The sequence below is a fragment of the Tachypleus tridentatus genome, chromosome 13 (genome assembly GCF_004210375.1).
Source record: "Tachypleus tridentatus isolate NWPU-2018 chromosome 13, ASM421037v1, whole genome shotgun sequence".
In the NCBI taxonomy this organism is placed as follows: domain Eukaryota; kingdom Metazoa; phylum Arthropoda; class Merostomata; order Xiphosura; family Limulidae; genus Tachypleus; species Tachypleus tridentatus.
In genome coordinates this window covers 125,921,241-125,942,920 of record NC_134837.1, presented here as the reverse complement: position 1 = coordinate 125,942,920, position 21,680 = coordinate 125,921,241, and the positions used below count along the sequence as shown (strand labels likewise).

At 36.8% G+C, this 21,680-nt stretch overlaps 1 protein-coding gene across 5 annotated transcripts in view; it reads left to right on the top strand.

Moving 5' to 3' along the window:
- LOC143239086 (uncharacterized) overlaps window positions 1-21,680 on the top strand; it is a 115,315-nt gene that overhangs the window by 16,970 nt on the left and 76,665 nt on the right. For 2 of the 5 annotated variants that reach the window (XM_076479889.1, XM_076479892.1), the window contains exon 1: window positions 7,845-8,094. The exons of 1 other annotated variant lie outside the window; for it this stretch is intronic. The gene's annotated coding sequence lies outside the window, so the exon portion shown is untranslated. Of the gene's footprint in view, window positions 1-5,734; window positions 5,990-7,833; window positions 8,095-21,680 lie in introns of those variants that run through there. 2 more of the 5 variants (XM_076479893.1, XM_076479898.1) reach the window with 2 other exon arrangements.

Here is a 21,680-nt window from a genome sequence, read left to right as displayed (position 1 = left end):
ACACGCTATTGTGTATTATGCGACGTTAAAACATGTGACCCTTCCAAGCGGGTTTCATCCCCTTTCGGGGCAATTATTTTTTACATTCTCTCATAGTTTATTAAACTGTTCACACGTTGTAATGCAGTTAAGCGTGCTTGACCGCGACGACAACAACCAGTGTCATTGCTAAGGGACTTTCTTGCGCACACAGTCACGTAGCACATGTACTCAAGTAATCACTCAGATCACACACTAATAAATGTAACAGTTTAGATACTAAAGTATCGATTATTAATCGAATGTGTGTCTATTCTTCAATGGTATCACCTATCCGTAGTCGAGTTCGCACAAGTTTTATTTCATATTAGTACACAATTCGAGCAACAGTCTATTCCAACGCTGTATAGTTATTTTTATATTTCAGAAACACCTTATCTATATTAGGTTCTATAATATCTACGTAAATGTTAAACACTCGTCACATTACGCCAATTTTCCATCTTTCTGTTAATCGAGAACCCTAATCGCCTGAGCATTTCAGGGGGCGTAATTTGATAGGACTTTGTTATGTATATCTTTCTTGTTATTTGAGTGGGCGACTTATCAAACCAAGCAGGACTTGCATATATACAGTGTACATTTTTGACATTTGCTTTGCTGACATGCCTTTGGTACGTATAATCTAGGTTGGCTTAGAATTGTATGTCAATCCCAAAAATTTTGCAAATGCGGCAATTTGGAGAGGAGATCCTTGTTGGTAAATTATGGGTTGTACTGGTACTTTTACAATGTTTACGACCAGTTGAACTTGTACAGGTGCTCTTTGTATTGGTAACTTTCTACGTGACAGAAACAGCTGATTGGACCACTGTGTTTTTAATTTACTCTACCATTCTAAGTGGTGTGTGCATGACAATAAAATAGGTAAATAAACGAACGTGAGATTTGTAAACCACGCCCCAAATAAGAAGCAGGTAGCGGAAAGTTGAGCCCAAAGCTTAAAGAAAGAAAAAGAAAAATTAGTTCTACATTAGTTCTGTCTCACTCGAGGCTTCTCACAACTCCTAGGAATGATGTTTTTGGGTGGGAGATTATTATTAACTACAACAGGTGGTACGTGTAGCCTTCTGGGTAGGAGACTTCCACGAGTTGATTCTGAGAACTAGAATTGAAGGAACCAGCTGCTTGATAAGGTTGCCTCTGTGTGTGTATTTATCAGTCTTTTATTTTTCGTGTTTTATTGTTTTCTTCAGTATGATTTATTACTACAAATATTAAAGCTAAATCAACGGGAAATTGACGTGAACCTTTGTCGATCGCACAGTTTGATAGAAAAGCGCACGTTTTTTGTAAGAAATGTACTCTGCATTAAGCATGTTTGTGATAGAAAAGCGCGTGGTTTTGAACCAGGTTTTTGTTAGAAAAGCTCGTGGCTTTGAGCTAGGTATTTGTAAGAAAAATGCACATATTTGGGCCAGGTTTTTGATAGCAAAGTGCAGGTTTTCGATCCAAGGTCGCTCTTGCGAGTGACTGACCGATTATAATACCATGCTTCATTAGTAACTGTAATTATCGCTAGGTGGCACAACTATTTGTTGGCAACTATATTTGATAAACAATTTCTACATGAAGATAACCGCAATGATTTATTTTAGTTTCCGTCATTTTTAAATTTTTAGTAAACAGTATCGCGCGATGTCGGAGTCTTGCGGTTCTTTTTATACTTTGTTTTTCAAATATCACAGTACTTTTTTTTAAATGCTAGAACGTATCAGAACAACTTAAGTTTTCTTTTCTCTCATGACATTGACCTAACGCTCTATAAAAACAGTTGTTTAGTCTTTCCTTATATTATGATTATATCATTTAAACATTAAGTTTTCATGCTAAGGCCGGAGTCAAGCTTTTGTGCTTAGAGTACATTCATTGGGAAAAAAAGTTACGTGTGTAGACATGTTAAAAGATTCTCTGTTGCTGTAAAATCCGCGGAACAACAAGGTGAGTACTGATATATTTCAGGACGACTGGTATGGGTGTTAACACTTACTAATAAGTGGGTTTCTCGTCATCACGAAGTGGGTACTTGTTTGAAAACAAGGTTAGTGCCACTTGCTGGACTATGTGTAACGCCTCTTAGATATATATACAGGTACTGCAAATAAAAAATCAACCGGATTAGGTGCCTCATGAACGCAGGTAGTAAGCGAAAGGCCTTGTCGGTAATGGATATGGCAAATATGGTTTGGTTTACGTAACATATTCTACTATATTTTCATTTCTGGGTTCTTAGGATTCTCTTGAAGTTTATCTTATCAGGTACGAGATTTTTCTGTGGATCATTGGTTGCACGAGCTAATAACTGATTTAAATGGACAGATAAATGTATGACTGACTCTTAGCTTCTATGTATTGTTTGTCTTTAGAAAAAATATATTGTTCTACAAAGCTACACAATGGACTATTTGCACTTTGTCCACCGTGTGGTATCGAACCCAGAAAGAAGTTTTATCGTTGTAATATAAAACATTTTGACATATTTTTATAACAGGTTTATCCATTTTATAGTTAACTGTTGTTCTTAACTGGCTCAACTAAAGTGTTTTTTTTTGTTTTTTTTTAGGGTTAGGTGCGTTTAATCTGCAAATAATTACAACTTACAAATTAAATATATGGTAGCCCATGTTTCATCATAAAGTAGTGGTTAGAATATTGGGCTGCGGGTCGGAAGGATACAAATGTAATGTGCGATATTCCATCAAACACGCTACGCAGTTTCAGCTATGGAAGCGTTAAAAGTGTGACAATCAATTCATTTTAAAATTAAGTGTGGTCGCACAGACACAGACACAATTGGTATTTTTTGGTTGCCATCTCTCTGGTAATTTCTAAATTAAGGATGGCCATGCCTTAGAATCTTGGGGGTCTGTGACCTGGCCATTTAGTCTGTGTCACAGAAGGAGTTCTTCGTGTTGAAAACATCAGACATCTCGCTATAAAGCAACCTATTCTGAAAGCTTATAAATTAGGTCTGGGTAGAAGTTCTACTATTTTATTGGTGGTGTTTCAGATTGAGTAAAAATATTTGCACGTTTACAAAACGTCCAATGTGACGTCATCATTGTGCATGCGTACCGGTATAGGTAAGAAATAGCAGCGATTGCAACTTGCACTCCTTTTGCTTTTAATTTTACCATTTTCTGTAAAAGCGTTAATTTGATTGACGTGAGGAGAGTATTTGTACATTGTATCGTAAGGGGGAGAGGATCAGCACAAATATTAATCAAGCTAATTTACACGATGGTGCTGGAATAGGAAACAGTAGGTCATTACGTCAGTATCAAAACACCTAGAAACTAAAGCTCTTAATGTATTATACATAAATTGCTTTATTTTTTTATCTGATGTTAACTACGTGGCCTGTGTATTATTTGATGTTAACTAAGTGACCTGTGTATTATTTGATGTTAACTAAGTGACCTGTGTATTATTTGATATTAACTAAGTGACCTATGTATTATTTGATGTTAACTAAGTGATCTGTGTATTATTTGATGTTAACTAAGTGATCTGTGTATTATTTGATGTTAGCTAAGTGACCTGTGTATTATTTGATGTTAACTAAGTGATCTGTGTATTATTTGATGTTAACTAAGTGACCTGTGTATTAAAACATACAAATCAGCTGTCACCATGATTTGTTACTTTGAAGCAAAACACCGTGACTTACTTTTTTGCTAAATAATAATCTATGATATTATAAACATTACAGATTTAGATGTCTTGAAGACGAGGCGTAACATGTCTGTATTACGTATGGAAACGTGAACTATATACAATAACATGAGATAAAAAATGAGTAATGAGAGAAGTAAAATGCACTGAAAGGTTGGTTATCTCGTATTCCTTACGAAGTTGGCTATGAAATGTTTATTTGTGATTTTGGTTTGTTTTGAATTTCACGCAAAGCTACACGAGGGCTATCTGCGCTAGCCGTCCCTAATTTTGCAGTGCAAGACTAGAGGGAAAGCAGCTAGTCATCACCACCCACCGCCAACTCTTAGGCTACTCTTCTATCAACGATTAGTGGGATTGACTGCACATTATAACGCCGCCATGGCTGAAAGGGCGAGCATGTTTGGTGCGACGGGGTTTTGAACCAGCAACCCTCAGATTACGAGTCGAGTGCCTTTAGTACCTAACCATGCCAGGCCTTATTTGTAGTTACGCACAAAGTTCCACAATGGGCAATTTTGCTGTGCCCACCAAGGGTATCGAAATCCAGATTTGGCGTTGTAAGGTTACAGATTTACCGCTGAGTCACTGAGGGCATTATGAAGTGTACGAAACACCTCTATTTTTTCATTCAACCCGTTCATCTACTTTTCAATTCTAAAAACAATAATTGAATCTATACATGGAAACATAATGTTAAAAATATTTCTTTCAGTTTCGTACTACATTAATTTGTTTTAATATCAGGTTTCTGTTGTAAATTTTCAGCATAGTGTTAAACTTTAGACTAAACTACGAGTCTGTCTGTCAATAAAAAGTAAATCGAGTTCATCTAGTAAAACCGTTAAATTTAGGCTTAGGACTTCGATGGGTCTATGATGTTAGATTTATTGATCGATTACTATAACTCTCAGAAAGTGTTTGTTACAAATCTTGTATCCTTCTATATGAGAGCAGCAAGTCTACGAACGTACAACGCTAAAATACGGAGTTCGATTCCCCGCACTGGACACAGCAGATAACCCCATGTGGTTTTCGTGTTGAGAAATCAAGCAACTTAATTAAGCTCTTTAAATCCTCCTCTAATACTTTAAAAAATATTATTGATATTTCCGTTATTTAAAATATATTTATCAAGACGTGATTTTTTCGGGGGGGGGGTGATAAATAAAATACACGTAGTTTTTAGTAGCACCAGTTACAATGTTATCATTTTGAAAAACGCTTGAACTCGGTTTAGTATATTTAGCAATGACCCTGTAAACGTCTTGTCATTATTGTTTGGTGATAATTTTGTTTTTCGAAAAGTTTCTGGTGAATATTGAAGTTCAAAATTGTTTGTGTATAACGCTCCTTCCAGCTATGGGAGCGTTTTAATTTTAAGGTTTTTAATGGCAACTTTGTTTGTAGAGAAGTAACCCAGTAGTTCGCGGTGTCTGGTGTTGACCACCTTCCTTGCTTCCAGTGTATAACTTCTAAATTAAAGGACCCGGCATGGACAGATAGTTAAGGCACTCGACTCGTAATCTGAGGGTCGCGGGTTTGAATCCCCGTCACACAAAACATGCCCTTTCAGCCCACTATTCGTTGATAAAAGAGTAGACCAAGAGTTGGCGGTGGGTGGTGATGACTAGCTGTTTTCCTTCTAGTCTTACACTGCTAAATTAGGAACAGCTAGCGCAGATAGCTTTCGTGTAACTTTGCGCGAAATTAAAAAAACAACAACAAAGAAACAATCTAAATTAGAAACGTCTAGCGCAGATACTGAGATAACCCTCTAGCAGCTTTACGCGAACTTCAACAAACAAACAAACAAGCTTTGAAGAGTGTATCACTTTTATGCAAATAAAATATTAATAATATTGTACTGTGTTAAAAGCTATTTTTAAGAGGCTCTCTATGAGTCACTGGCGGGTATTTTTGTTTAAAAACTACCAATATGGTTTTTCTTCATTTTAAATTAAATTTTTGGACATTTTTATTGGCTAAAAATAATGTGTTGTCCGCCCTCTCTTTGCGTTGGAGTTGTGAAAAGTGATTTGAAATGGTAACTGAAGTTCGTCAGTGCATCACGAGCTTAATGGACAAGTATAAGAAACATGGACTTTTTCAAATGATACGTAGAGGTATTCAGGAATCATTTCGAACCACTTTGGTAGATATTGTGCAGCAAGCCGAGTACAATGTTGTGTCTGCAGCTACTCTCATAGTGTTCCTGTCTGCTTGTCCTACTGCTGACTATCGTGATACTTCGATCTTCCCTACCGAGTCGCAGGTAAAAGCTAAACATATAAGGTTATAGCAGAAGGATAAATGGTTGACAGTTGCTTGATTAATGATGCTGAGAATGTGGCTTTATTGATATATATAAAGAATTTTCTCCCAGTGTGTAGACCTTAGTACTAGCTAGTATGGTGGCTTGAGGATGCTGTATTGCAGGTAAAAAATTATTATTTAAAAACGAAAACGTGATTCGAATAGTCTCGAAAAGATACATCCAAAATCATCATCTTTGGGAATTTTCGGATTGAACTTACTTTTAATATTCAATAAATTGTTGGGTAAAAACACCCTTTGGCTCCTGAGGGACGCGTTAAATAAATTTAAAACTAACTCATTGTTCAAATAAGTAAGTTTAGCTAACAATTATTGGAGGGAAACAGGGACGTACACAATGTCGTGCCTAGTATATAAATAACATAATCGTGCCTAGTATATAAATAACATAAAAATCTATCCAGAAGAACCAAGACACAGAAATATGCCTGTTTCACAAAAGGCGGCTCTACGAGTTTCTTTCTGGTGTGATAATTAATACAGATGACATGCTGGAAGTTAAACTTTTCGTTCACAGATGACCTCACAAACGCGATGTTACGATGTATAATAATATATTAGTTTTTAATATTAACGGAACAACTGTACCTTGTGACTTTCGTACAGTTCTCGAGTGTACTGTTAGATGTAGAATTGTTGTATGTCCTTACACGAAATAACTGTTCATGTTAGAAGTGTAGAAGTAAAAACACATGACTGTGAAAACTAGCTTTGCTCAGGGTTATAAATAAAAACTGTTTTAAATATGATAACAGCAACGTATGTAATATGTATTGAAATATCTAACTATGTAAATGATACTGTTTCTTATAGTCATATGTCAACAAAGAAACATTAATAATAGAACTGTCTACTGTGTAACTAGTTTTCTGTTTTGTTTTATTCTGTTATTTTATAATTCATACAGCCTCTCTTATTATTATGTAGTCCTATCGTAAGACTTGCCAGTTTTCAAAGGTAATGTAATTAAGACAAGATAGAGAAAACGGTGAATTTTAATGTTGTGAAAAATCTGTGAATATTCATTTCTATTTAATCAAATTAATACAAGTATGTATAAAACATGATATATATATACTGAGTTTACTTTCAACTGGTAGACCTTATTAGTAGATAATATGAACACTTCATAATGCAGTATTTCACTTAAAAATTAACAAACGTAAATATTCTCTAAGTTATCTCACAAAGGTCTCTCAGTGACACAGCAGCATGTCTGTGGATTTAACAACGCTAGAAACTGGATTTCGATACCCGTGGTTGGCAGAGCATAGATAGCCCATCATGTGGCTTTGTGCCCAACTTCAAACAAACAAACAAGTCTCGAAATGATATGGCCCCTCCTTCCCATCTTTGTGAGCTTCCGGATTGAACTTTTAACATTCAGCATATTGTGATATAAAGATACCCCTTAGCTCCTGGGGGATGTCTTAATAAGAAAGACGTGAGGAAAACCCTTTGGTTTAGCGGTAGTTAGAGGACTTACTGAAAACCGTGTTTGGATACGCAACAAAACGAAGATTAACCTTAATTGTAAAGTTAACGTAACTTTATTATTATTGTTGTCACCGTACACTTGACATTTTTCCGTTCCTCTCTCTGTCTTTATAAATTAAAACTTAAAATTTTGTATACTTAACTAAACAGACGTTTATGTTCGTTTATTGAATATTTCTCGAAAGTAACGTTTCGTTGACGCAAGTTCCATACAACGGTAAGTACGCGCGTGATACACAACTGCTGCTCCGCAACGATTGGTGAATTAGACGTGGACTTGGTTCTTTCGGTTAAACGTTTGCTGCCAACCGATCGTAATTCGAGTGCGAGTCTCAGAAGGAGTCGGTGGTGTTAGGAAGAGCGGGTTTATTTAAACGTTGTGGTTATGTTTATTGGGAAAGAAAAAAAAGGTTTATACAAGTAACTTATGCGGATTTAAAAAAAGGGGTATTTGTTTATTTGAGGTTATCCAATCTTCACGTAAAAACCCTACTTCTACGAAATCAACTTCGTTGTACAGTTAACGGGTTTACCAACTTCTACACGGTGAGTGTCCTAGAAGAGTGTAGATACAGATCTGTCATAATATAAGAGCTCAAACCGTTTACAAATTACAGTGCTGAAAAACTTACATTTGTATACTTTTTAAAACTACCTTCTAACCATTTAGATATATCTAAATGTTACGTAGAGTAAACCTTACAGTTGGTTTGAAACTTATTGCTGTACATTAGTACTTAGTTCAAGTTTACTGATATTATTATTAGCGAAAGAACCTCGTTAATATGGACGAGAATATAGGTTAAGTTCTAAGTATTATTATTGCTGTGTCTGTTGTTATTACATTTGCGAAGGATTTTTTAATCTAGACGTAAAACATTATAATTGTAAGTAGAGAACTTCCAAGGTTAATTGATTGGTAAACTTAATTAAAGCTTAAGAAATTAGAAATTTAACGTGTTTTTTTTTCGTTAACACACAACACTAAGTTGTTCCAGAGCGTAGATAGCTGTCCATTGCTGGTATTTGAACTCAATATTTTAGTGTTTCAAGTCCATCCTAAACTTACAGCTACCCATTAGAGGGAACACTTGCTAAGAAGCCTGGGTGTGCTATAGAGTAATATATATATATATATACAATAATAATAATGTGACGCAGAATTCTAATAAAAATGTGATTCTTACCAAGACAGAAATATAGTACGATAATTTACTGTTGTTAAAAGTATGTCGCACGAAGGAAAAAAAGACCGACGAGTATAGAGTAAAATTCTCGAAATTTCCTTTATGATTTATATAAAATCGTTAGTTGCTGCGTAGACCGCTAGTGTTTTGTTGTTGTTTTTTTAATTTCGCGCAAAGCTACACTAGGGCTATCTGCGCTAGTCGTCACTAATTTAGCTGTGTAAGACTAGAGGGAAGGCAGCTAGTCATCACCACCCACCGCCAACTCTTGGGCTACTCTTTTACCAACGAATAGTGGGATTGACCGTCACATTATAATGTGACGGTGGCTGAAAGGTCGAGCATGCTTGGTGCGACGGGGATTCGAACCCTAGAGGGTCATTTTTATTAAGAAAACACATTACATTCACTGTTGTTGTTATTATAGGAAAGCCTACTTTCGTTAATAATGAACAACATAGGCTGGTGTAAGAATTGTTCAAAACGATCTTTAACTGTTTTTTAACGTCTAAACACTTGAAAAACTAGAATATTATTTTTATTACAAAAGGTAAGAACTTTTAATTTTGTTTCAGTGATACGTCGAGACGTTTGGTGCTACGCTGTTACACGGCCTGGCATGGCCAAACGCGTAAGGCGTGCGACTCGTAATCCGAGGGTCGCGGGTGCGCGCCCGCGTCGCGCTAAACATGCTCGCCCTCCCAGCCGTGGGGGTGTATAATGTTTTGGTCAATCCCACTATTCGTTGGTAAAAGAGTAGCCCAAGAGTTGGCGGTGGGTGGTGATGACTAGCTGCCTTCCCTCTAGTCTTACACTGCTAAATTAGGGACGGCTAGCACAGATAGTCCTCGAGTAGCTTTGTGCGAAATTCCAAAACAGACAGACGGCTACGCTGTTACATTTTTGGAGTGCAATAATACGCTGTGGGCTGTCTGCGTTGTGCCAACCTTTGAATATCGAACTGCGAATTTTACCGTTATAAGCCTTTAAACTTAATGCTTAACCATCAAGTGATAGTGAAGTTTTCAAGAAGTGAATAAATCATGATATAATTTTTGTTGGTGTATCCATGAATATAGAGGGCGCACTGTATTGCCCTTCCTCAGCAGTATTTGTTTTACCACAAGGAAATATTAGATATTTCTGAAAAAATTAAACGTTTTTGTAACAAGTATAATGTTCATCAGCTAAGTTTATAATGAATTAGCCCTTAAATTATAGACTTATAACGTTAAAATACGGGATTCGATTCTGTGCTGTCGCTTTGCTCTAAAACGAAGTTAATTGTATACATTATTTATTTATTCCTCTATGTGTGTGTGTGACTTTGTATGTTACTAGGGGCTGGTAAGTGACACGGTTATGAATCTCCGTCTAACTTGTGCGTATATTATAACAGTTCAGGAAAATTCCCTTCTTAACAAAAGCCGATGGTTTTACAAAGTGACCTCCTAATTCTAGGGGTTAATTTGCTAGATGTGTGAGCATCTGTGATTGGCTCACTTTCCACATTTCGTTAACACCATAAAATGCGCTTGGGAGATTTAGACTTCCTGTCGTGACTTGCGTCCCGAGTTAGTGTCGTCCAGTTGTCATAGCAACGCGATATTTTACGATTTTGCCAGATTCGTTTGGTTGGTGTTCTTCTTAAACATTTTTGAGTGCTCGCGCATACACTCGCACAAATTGTGTGCAGAGTCACTAGCAGATTGATAATAACGTTGTTTTTTTATTTATATTTGTAGTAAGTAAACGTCACCGTAATTTTTTTTTCGTTGTTGTTGTTTGGCTTCTTCAGAGGAAAAATGTCTTGTTTACCAACTTGCTTCCTTTCATTATCGTCACGTGCACATTTGAGGTTTCCTGAACAACGACGGGAACTTTCTCGTAATCGTGAGCAAGCAAGTTACAAGAACCAAATCAAAGTACGAGGAAGGATATTTAAAGTTCATATGTATATATAAAACGATAACTTTCCTTGAACCGCCACCAGGTAAACGTACTGCAGTGGGTGAGAACTAATTTTCACGTGAGCGACAAGAGCCATTAAATAGAATAAAATAATAAGTAAAGGTGTTCATCTTTTTAACAGTTATGGGTGATGGTAGGTAGAAACGTCGAGAAGTCATCGATTGTTCGCTGTACAGATTTGGTTTAAATAACGCGTGTATTAAATAATAATTTAATCTATCATTGTACATAATGTAGAGGGTTATAAGTTTCCTTACAATACAAAACGGTCGTGTTACAACGGGGTTGACTATATATGTTATTATTAGCTAACGCTGAAAGTTTCATATGCGTTTCTCCGAACAGATCAAACTTGTGCGCCGTTAACTGTAAAAAAATAAAATAAATAGTTATTCATTTTACTGTATTTGCATCTGCTGCAAATATTTATCTTTTTTTTTTTCAGGCTTTTTCCTATGTGATATTGTCTGGTACACAAAGCGTTGTACTAAACTAAAAACAAACAAGTACGAATTTACTAGTCGGTAACTTACCGTTTCTGCTGTGCCCCCCATCCTGTAGAAAAAATATATGATAATTAGACACGTTTTCAGGGGTTGTTGACACATTAGAGTATTTGAGGTACTTTAAGAGAATGTGGCATATAGACATCAACATAAAATGCTAAGGATATTCTTGTAGCATGTCCAGATGGGACAGTGGTTTGTTTGTTTTTGAAATTCGCGCAAAGCTACACGAGGGCTATCTGCGCTAGCCGTCCATAATTTAGCAATGTAAAACTGGAGGGAAGGCAGGTAGTCATTACCGTCGACCGCTAACTTTTGGGGAAGGCCCGGCATGGAATTAGCGGTTCGATTCCCCACTGTGGGACAAAGTTTAGATAGCTCAGTATATTGATTTCCATTAAGGGTACGACGACGACCACCAAAAATACGTTACTATAATACACTTGTAGTTGCATATTTAACAACACCTTAATGTACCATTATCAACTGTTTAACGCATCTCAACACGTATTTCAAATAGTTTAGGTGTACTACAAATGACATTATATGTATTCTCAAGACAGCTGATATGGGTGTTAAAACTTTAATTAAAATAAAGTACAGAAGAACCTTTCGACCTTCTTAGGTCAGCTTCTTTGTTAAGCTGAAGATGACCTAAAAAGGTCAAAACGTTGTTCTGTACTTTATTTTAATTAAAGTTTTAACACCCATACCACACGTCTTCAGAATACATTTTTATTTCAAGTGGCTCATCATCATGAAATGACATAAAACTTTAAAAGCCTGCACATTCTCAAACGAGTCGCGACTCTTAAAGATAAAACCTTGAAACCATGACATACAGTTTAAATTAACAAATTTCCATCCTAAATTGTGACACCATTGATATACTAAAGTAAACTTAGCACATTAACCTAAATCCACTATATTCTAACTGAACTAAACCACACGTGATCCACGACATACATGTACTGTTAACACAGTAATAGATATAAAAACTAAGCTTTACGTTCACAGTCGGGAGTTTGTCCAGGCAATTAACTTTTTAAATAAAACTCTCTTCTTCGCTTCCTCTGAAAAAGAAGAGAGAGAGAGTCATGAGTCATTCCTGTCTGAGATAGGCTCGAAGTTCAGGTTTTAGCCCAGAGTGAGCTAGTTTATAGTCTGTACTTATAAACCAGTCGTTCTCTTACTTCAAACAACTGTACTACATTGTCAAAATTATAGCAAACAGTAATAAAAACCGAGCGTTTGTCGTCATAGTAACGAAGAAAACATCCAATTGGTCTGATTGATGGGAACAGATGTCTTTCATATGCAAACAGTAACAACACACACACACCAGCTACCTAAAATTTCAACATCCCTTTGCCTAAGCTGGCAATAAAACTTCTGTTTTAACTGCCTCAACCCCACCGTACTTTACTCAGAACTTGATGTTCGTAAGAAGTAATCGTCTTCAACTTACAGCAAAGAGTGTGTTGGCGCTAATTTTATCGCCGGCCCTACTTTTATAGCACTCGGGGGAGAATAAGTAATTAACAAGAACCGTAAAGTTAAGGAGATGAGCAGTGTCTTACTTATATTTCCCCCCCCCACTGTTCTCGTATTAGGTCTAGTGTAATTAGAAAAGTTCAAAGACTCCCCCCCATAAAAAAAACATAAAACCAGAGAACGGAATTACTGCACAAATATCTCCCGCTAAGACTAAAATTCCTCACTTCATTTTCATTGCAGAGTTTTCTTTTACCATTCCAGTTAAGAATTAACCAGTAAACACCGGGAAACTATTCTGACAGCAAATCCACAGTTGGTGGGCACAAAGAGCATTTTTTGATCATATGCATCAACATACTCTGTTTATTCGTTATCTTCCAGTGTCTTAATTTTCAGTATGTATCACTTATTCATATGTTCATTATGTGCAATATAATATGTTATCTTGTACATCAGTGGTTCCTTGTCCTGACTCCTGGTTCGCTCTTTCATCGGATCTTACCACAGTTAGTCATTGTATTACTCAAGAGTACACAAAAGTGTATTTGGGGAATAATGTAATCTCCCCTTTAAAAAAAACCGGGCCTGGTCTTTGACTTTATGACCATTATCTAATAAAGTGGCGGTCCCAGGGGCTTGGTGATAAGTCTGGAGTTATGCCGCTAAAGATTGGGTTTCGATACCTGCGATGGGCACAACAAAAATAACTACTTGCGCGTGCTTGTGCTTAACAAAGCCAAACGCCCAGTCTAAAGTTACTTAGTTTGGAAAATAATGAAGGACCCGTGTCCTACATCAACAATACTGCTTTGTAAATACACATTCCTGTTTCCCCCACAAAACCCAGCACGGCCAGGTGGGTTAAGGCATTCGACTCGTAATCTGAGGATCGCGGGTTCAAATCCCCGTCGCACCAAACATGCTCGCCCTTTCAGCCGTGGGTGCGTTATAATGTTACGGTCAATCCTACTATTCGTTGGTAAAAGAGTAGCCCAAGAGTTGACAGTGGGTGGTGATGACTTGCTGTCTTCCTTCTAGTCTTACACTGCAAAATTAGGGACGGCTAGCGCAGATAGCCCTCGTGTAGCTTTACGCGAAATTACAAAACAAACAAACCCCTCCCCTTAAAACAACATCAGGGGATCTAACGTGACGTCACAGATAACCTTTAAGTATGCCATTACATAAAGGGATGTAATGAAGTGGGTGTCGTGTAACATTCTCAACATATTTTTATTGCGGAATTCCATTTTGCAGCTTAGAAAGCATGGGTTGTAGAGTCATGTCAGCTGCTGTGATGTGCTCTGTATAGACTGACACTTGATTTGAGTCTTCTCTCCAATTGTGTAGACTGATAGCTGATTTGAGCCTCCTGTCCTACTGTGTATACCTACAATTTACTTGAGTCTCTTGTCCTACTGTGTAGACTGACAGTTTATTTGAGTCTTCTGTCCTATTGTGTAGACTGACAGCTGATTTGAGTCTCCTCTCTTACTGTGTAGACTGACATTTTGAGTCTTCTGCCCTATTGTGTAGACTGACAGCTGATTTGAGTCTCCTGGTCTACTGTGTAGACTGTCAGCTGATTTGAATCTCCTGTTCTGCTGTTCTATCCTACTTTGCCTTTTAATACAATTGCTGCACTAATTTATTTGCATGTTCTGGAATGTCTGTTATAGCATTTTATTGTTCCTTTCAAACCAAAGTATGTGGGAAGTGGTGGCCCTTATTTCAAATAAACGAGATACTCGTACATTGGCTCTTCCTCATCTGACTCTTTATTAAAAGAAAGAGAACTCATCACCTTTCAGAATTTCACGTCTCTGATATATATATATATATGCTTATTTCCAATCAGTTTATAAGATACTTCCTTGAGTTGTGTTGGTTCGATAGATGGTCACGTTTTTTGTGTACTTCCATCCATATCTTATGTAAACACTGAAGTTTATAGTTCAATGAATTAAGCTGTCAGAGCATGAGGCATAATTAGTGGGATGAGTTCCAAGAGGCGTTCGTACTGATGAATTGACAATGGCTTCTTGTAAGCGCCACATATTTCTGTAATTGCCCAAGAATCTTTGCAATACGAGTTAAGTTCGTTAACTTTATAAAGAACGTAATTTCCCAGTTGAACATGAATAGGTTTGGAAGTTAGCACAATGCTAGTCTTCCATGTCATTACTATATGAGGAAGATTATTATTCCATTAAGTCCGCACAAATTTTGCAGAGTTTGCATACATTTTTAGCCACATTATTAAACTTGGGCTAGTAAGTTTAACTTAACTGATTCGTCAGCTTTTATTTCTTTTCTGTTGCAGGATGCGTGATTGGAATAACTTCTTGCATTTTGCGTTCTGAGTGTGAACAGTCCGTGAGCACTTTTAGTGTCTTGGGTAGTGGAACTCTATATTATCATTGCCTGAAACGTTTTTCTTTGTTGTATAAAACATAGGATCCTCAGACGTGTTCGATCCTCAGGCTTTTTCTATTCTTTGAAGTGTTGGATTATCAAACTTTCTTTTTCTTCGCTCTCTGAAGTGTTGGATCCTCGTTCTTTTAGCCTTTTCTGGTTTGATCCCAATTTTTAAATTAAGATTTCTGTAACAGTGAGAATTTCTCACTTCAAGATGTTTTTGTTAGGGTTGGTTGACTCGAAAGATTTTTTATGGCCTTGTACACAAGGATAGTTTCACTATAAACCATAGACATACTCAGATAAATGTTTTGTGCAAGTTGGTTTCTGCTTACTATTTTTTAGCTTCTTCTGATGTAGACGTTTAGTAATAATGCAATTCCAACTTCCCATCTGGTCATCAGCAAGGCTTTCTATAGCATCGGTGGTTGGACTAGTGAGGGCTAACAAGAGTTGTTTCCTCGCTTGGCCCAGCCCATAAGTTTTTTTACACAACAACCATATGAAACATTTGCGTAGACGAATAAGCAAAATGTTAATTTTCTCTTCCCTTTAAAGTACTTGGATATTTTTGTTCACCATCTAGTGAATAAAAGTCTCGGGCATCGGGATCTTAAAGTAGTTTTAAACATCTTAGCGGTTTCTCTCTGCTCTAGGATACTTAAAGTTTACTTAAATCAAAGTCAATTTCCAAGCTTTTGTCCCATTTTATGACGCAATAGCATTGTTTAATAAATAGTCCTATTTCTTCTTATGGTCGCAGCTCAGGTGCATCTGTTAAATTATTATGAAATTCCGTTGGGAAAGCAGTAAGTTTATGGTATCTCTAAAATCCTGGGTTAGATTTCCCGCAGTGGACACAGCAGATAGTCCTATGGGGCTTTGTTTTAAAATAGCCAACCAACTAAATGCTAAGGATTGTTTATATGGAAAATAAACCATTGAAACATTCTGAGGTGATCTCCACATTTGAATCCAGAATGTCTTAACTTTTACTTGTCTGAGCAAAGTCACATTACTGGTGGTTCCTCCTACATACTTGTGTGGTGTCCTCAGGTATACTTGTCACTTTTATGTAAAAAATATTAACTGCCTTAACACAAGGTTCGGAAGAAAATATATTACTACTAAACTGAATTTTTAAGTTAACTTGACGCTATATAAACAGTTGTAAAGAATAAACACTATTTGTGTTGAGCAAGTCGGATTTACAAAGTGAAAGCTCTTGTTCTTGAGAGCTCCATATGAAACATATTTCTAACTAAAGACTTGAGAGAATTAACTATGATAAATTTCTAACAGTAGGGTCAACTGTCCCATAGTTCATAGGTCGCTCAATAAACAACAGTAGAACAACCCACCCCCCCAAGTACTTCTAATCCTTTATGGCCTACGTAGTTGATAACTTACTAATGTAAGCCTAATTAATTCTCTTGTAACACCTACTTTAAGAGAAACACCTTTGTAAAGGTAGATTCTGTATTTATAATTACTCATCAAATTTCCTCGATATTTCTTTTTACCACTTTTAAAACGGTATTATCAAAGTACTTAACACACGTGTTTCTTGTTGGTTTATTATGTTTACAGGATTCATTTTTCTTACATGTCCACTTGGTCTGGCATGGCCAAGTGGTTAAGACACTCGACTCGTAATCCAAGGGTTCAAATCCCCATCACTGATACCAAACATGCTCGCCTTTTCAGCCGTGGGAGCGTTATAATATTATGATAAATTCAACTATTCGTTGGTAAAAGAGTAACCCAAGAGTTGGCGGTAGGTGGTGATTACTGGCTGCCGTCCCTCTAGTATAACACTGCTAAATTAGGGGAAAGCTAGCGCAGGTACCCCTCGTGTAACTTTGCGCGAACTTCAAAAACAAATGCACATACACAAAAATACACATTATTTTTGCATGCACATACACACACACACACAAGGTCGTATGTAAAATAAGGAGCAGCGTAGCGTTAACTATTATACATGCATCATCGAAAATTGATGGACGACAGGCCTAGTTTTTGCATAAGAACTGGATTTGAAACAAAATTATGTAATATATCTTATCACGTACCTCACGTGACAAATGCACGTGCTGTCTACTGGAAAGAAAGACAGGTGCTATTTACTTCTGTTTTTTTTTGTATCACTTCGATAGCGATCGACCCAATTAGCATATGGTGTTTTTATGTATACCGTTACCAGATTTTTATTTTAATATATAAAATCCAGATGTTTGTCCGTATGACCTTGGGTTATTGTGGATACTTTAAGAAGAATAGAAAAAATAGTGTTACTGTAGATTGACGTTCTTTGTACATGTTTTTGTCTGGAAGAAAAATTACAGTAGAGGAAATTTTACCTCGAATAATTGTATTCAGTTGTATAAATAGGAACAAAAATAAGAAACGTGTTTTTACGTATTACTAGAACTATGTGCTTTATTGTTGTTAGGCTGAGTGATAACTAAATATTAACTACACTCCTTTCACATTTCGTTTTTAAACGCGTACATCTGGTTTAAAAATACTTGTATTTATATAATGAGACCTAAAACTTATATACTAACAGGCTCTAGGTTTTGGAGCTAGCGAGCCATGCTTACAGTAAGTTGTGCGTGCGTTATACGAGTGACAACGAATCTCCAAGTATGGCTAATTTGTGGTAAGCTGCTGTTGTCTTGCTGTTTTCCCATAAGTCAGTGGTTGAAATTTATGGATGGTGGGAGATAGTTTTAGTAGTTTTGTTATACATACAAAATATAACTTCCAATACAAAAATGTGTCAATTTCTTTTTCCATGAGTGTAGCGTCAGAAATAAAATAAATTATGTTAACACTCTTGTGATTGAATAAATTCAATTGGCCAGCTAATCGGCAGATGTTGATATTTTTACAAAAGGATAAATCCTATTGGTTTTCGTATGAGTGGACGTAAATACTCGAGTGTTAGGATAAATTCTATTGGCCGTTGTCTGAAGGTGAAAACGTGCCAATGATTTCTGTTTGTTTTATGGCGTGTCAGGAGTTATAGAACTCGTTCAAACGTATTCTTTTCACGAAACTTGTGCGCCTAGTTGTACTGTTAGCGATCGAAAATCTTAAAGCAAAATGCAGCAGTGAATGTGAAGGCCCGAGGAGGCTCTGTCCCCCTTAAAAATGAGAAACATAATTATTCCTTTGTTCATTCAGCATATAATATGATTTTTTCTACAATTTATAATTTCGCACTACTTTTCTCTCCTCCTTCCTGAAAATTGTGCCTCCTCCTGAAAATTTTCTGCAGACGTCAGTGTTGTTTTTTGAATTAAGCACAAAGCTACACAATGGACTACCTGTGCTCTGCCAACCACGGGTATCGAAACCCGGTTTTTAACGTTGTAAGTCCGCAGACATACCGCTGAGCGACGTCAATGTTATTAAATATAAATTAAACAGTCGGAAAACGTTCATCTGTGTATGGGTGGATTCTGTTCAGTTTGTTTCTTTATAGTTCACGAACAGGCTCGTTGTCGAGAGTAAATATTGATGCAAGTATACTTCAGTTTTTTTATTTATCTTTATTCTACAATACACTTATTAAAGTATAACCCAAGTGATATGCAGGCCCAGGCCCCGAAATCTGAAATGTCCTAGCCCTGAATAATGCAGCCTTGTTATTGGTTACTTGGAAGGAGCACGCTTATCTCTATCTTCCCCAACTCTACTTTAACTGACCCAGAAGAATCGTAGTATCTTTATGGAAAGTTAAAGTATAATACAGTAAGTTAATGGCTGATCAAAAGAAGAAAGGTTGCGGTTGGTATAATCCCCGAGAAAAAAAACATTAAAGTACTCACCATGGTTAAATTTATATAGTCACATGTACGATTTCAATTATATAAACTTATTCACTTAAATATTTCATCTAGTTAGAGCACGAGACTTAATGTTTTAAATATAGGTGTAGACAAGGACTTCTTCCAATATTAAACCCGGTATGGCCAGGTGGTTAAGGCACTCGACTCGTAATCCGAGGGTCGTGGGTTCGAATTCCCGTCACACCAAACATGCTTACCCTTTCAGCCATGGGAGCGTTATAAAGTTACGATCAATCCCAGTATTCGTTTGTAAAAGAATAGTCCAAGAATTGGCGGTGTGTGGCGATAACTAGCTGCTTTCCCTCTAGTCCTACACTGCTAACTTAGGGACGGCTAGCGCAGATAGCCCTTCTGTAGCTTTGCGTGAGTTTCAAAGAGAAACAAACAAATCTTCCAATATTTATTTCGATGTTTTAAATAATTTCATGCGTTTAAGTTTTATAAACCAATAAGAGGCTTATCCTGTAATTTTTTATTGATTGCTATAAATACTGTTTTGAGAGCAAAGGAAAAAAATAAATCGCTTTTTAAGCAAAATTCAACATTTATATAAAACGGTAGTTTGTTCTGAATTTCGCGGAAAACTACAAGAGGGCTGTCTGCGCTAGCCGTCCCTTACTTAGCAGTGTAAAACTAGAGTAAAGGCAGCTAGCCATCATCACTTACTGCCAACTCTTGGGCTACTCTTTCACCAACGAGTAGTGGGATTGATTGGAACTACTAACGTCCCCACGGCTAAAAGGACGAGCATGCTTGGTGGGACGAGGTTTCGAGAACCCTAACCACCTGGAAATGCCAAATCCCCGCCCGCTTTGTAAAGAATGTTTTTTGTTTTTGTTCTCTTACCTCAAGTCAGTTTAAATGCGTTAAACTGTATGCTGAAAAAAAAAAAAATTTACATTTCATTTTTTTATGTTAATTATGCTTTTTTTTCCCTCCCAAAATAATAATTATGTCATAAAGAAGTAAACGTATCCCTAATTTCTCCGGTTGTTTATAGCTACCCCATCCCAGGTAATAGGACGGATACTTTATATTATCGCTTGATATAATTTTTGTTTTTTTGTTAAATTTAAGTGATAAGAAGTTGACGTGTTTTCCCTACTTGGTGGCGTTTAATATTTTCGTATTCAAAACTTGTCACTGTTGAGCCTGAAAAGCTAAAGAATAATAAGTTAACACAATCAATAATTCTTGAGCTCTTCAGATGCAAATCATACAGCTTATAAGTCATTAGTTTACAAGAAGATGTGTTTTTTTCAAAGATGGAATGAGACCTCCAACATTACCTTGAATAACATTACATTCCGGTTCCAGCTGTTCCAGATGGCCGTATAGTGGAATAACACATCACGTGTAATTAATGTATAAAAACCAGGTTATTAAACGTATGAAGAAAAAAACGCGTCAGTTTGAGTCAGCAGTCTCTCATTTTTAATAATTCCACACACAACATCCGAAATTCTCCTTTGTTAAGCCTCTTTTTCTGTTTTGTTTTTTTACATACCAATAGTAAAGTTAAAGTTATCGCCACTGCTTTCTGTTTCTTCCTTCTTTTCCCCTTCGTCCCAGTTGTATTTCTTGTTTTGTTGTTTGCCGTCCTGTTGAAAGTGTCACGTGCTAGTCTACATTCATTTCAGTTTAGAAACAACCTATTAATAAGAAGCGAAAAAATACAGTGAAATGGGTTTAATACACGACGCTAAACTTGAGGCGAGTTTATAGCATGAAATTTGAGGCCCGGTATGGCTAGGCAAGGCAGTTAAGGCACTCGACTCATTATCTGATGGTTGCGGGTTCGAATCCTCGTCACACCAAACATACTCGTCTTTTTAGCCGTAGGGGCGTTACATGTTACGCACAATCCCACTGTTCGTTGGTAAAAGAGCAGCTCAATAGTTGGTGATGGGTGGTGATGATTAGCTGCCTTCTCTCTCGTCTTTCACCGCTAAATTAGGGACGGCTAGTGCAGATTGCCCTCGTGCAGCTGTGCGCGAATTTCTAAACAAACAAACAATTATGAGTCTTCTATATCGCCTTCTTCAAACCAGACACCGCGAGAAACAGTTTAGGATAATGTTTAGGTCTCGATAGTTTAGTAACAAGGTTAACATTCGAGTCATTTGTGTCGTTCTCAGTTCACAAATAAACATTTTATGGTATAAATGTAAAATCTCATCATATTACGTCGATAAAGCAGAGCACCTACTAGTAGGTGATATTTATCACTTATTAAAACCTAAATGAAAATATGTATGCATAGTGTTTGATTTGACTTTGATGTATTTGAAGTTTAGGACAAAGCTACACAATGGGTTGTCCGTGTTTTTCCCACGACGGGTTTCGAAACGTGGATTTTTGCATAGTTAGCAGATATACTGCTGTGCCACTGGAGGGCTGCTCTAAGTTAATTCGACCAGAAATCCACAATCCAATATGGTAAAGCTCTTTTTGTTTCGCTTTAATACAGACAGACATATAAAAGTCGAGCAAAAATACGTGAAGATGTGTTGAGAAATGAAATACAGCATTCACTTTACCTGGTATTAATTAATATATATACCCTCGGTGGACTCAGCAGATAGCCCGATGTGGCTTTGCTTTATGTAAACACACACACACACACATCCGTGCCTATTTAAGATCGCATTTTCTTTTCAAATACCATTTGTTAGAATATTGAAAACGTGTCC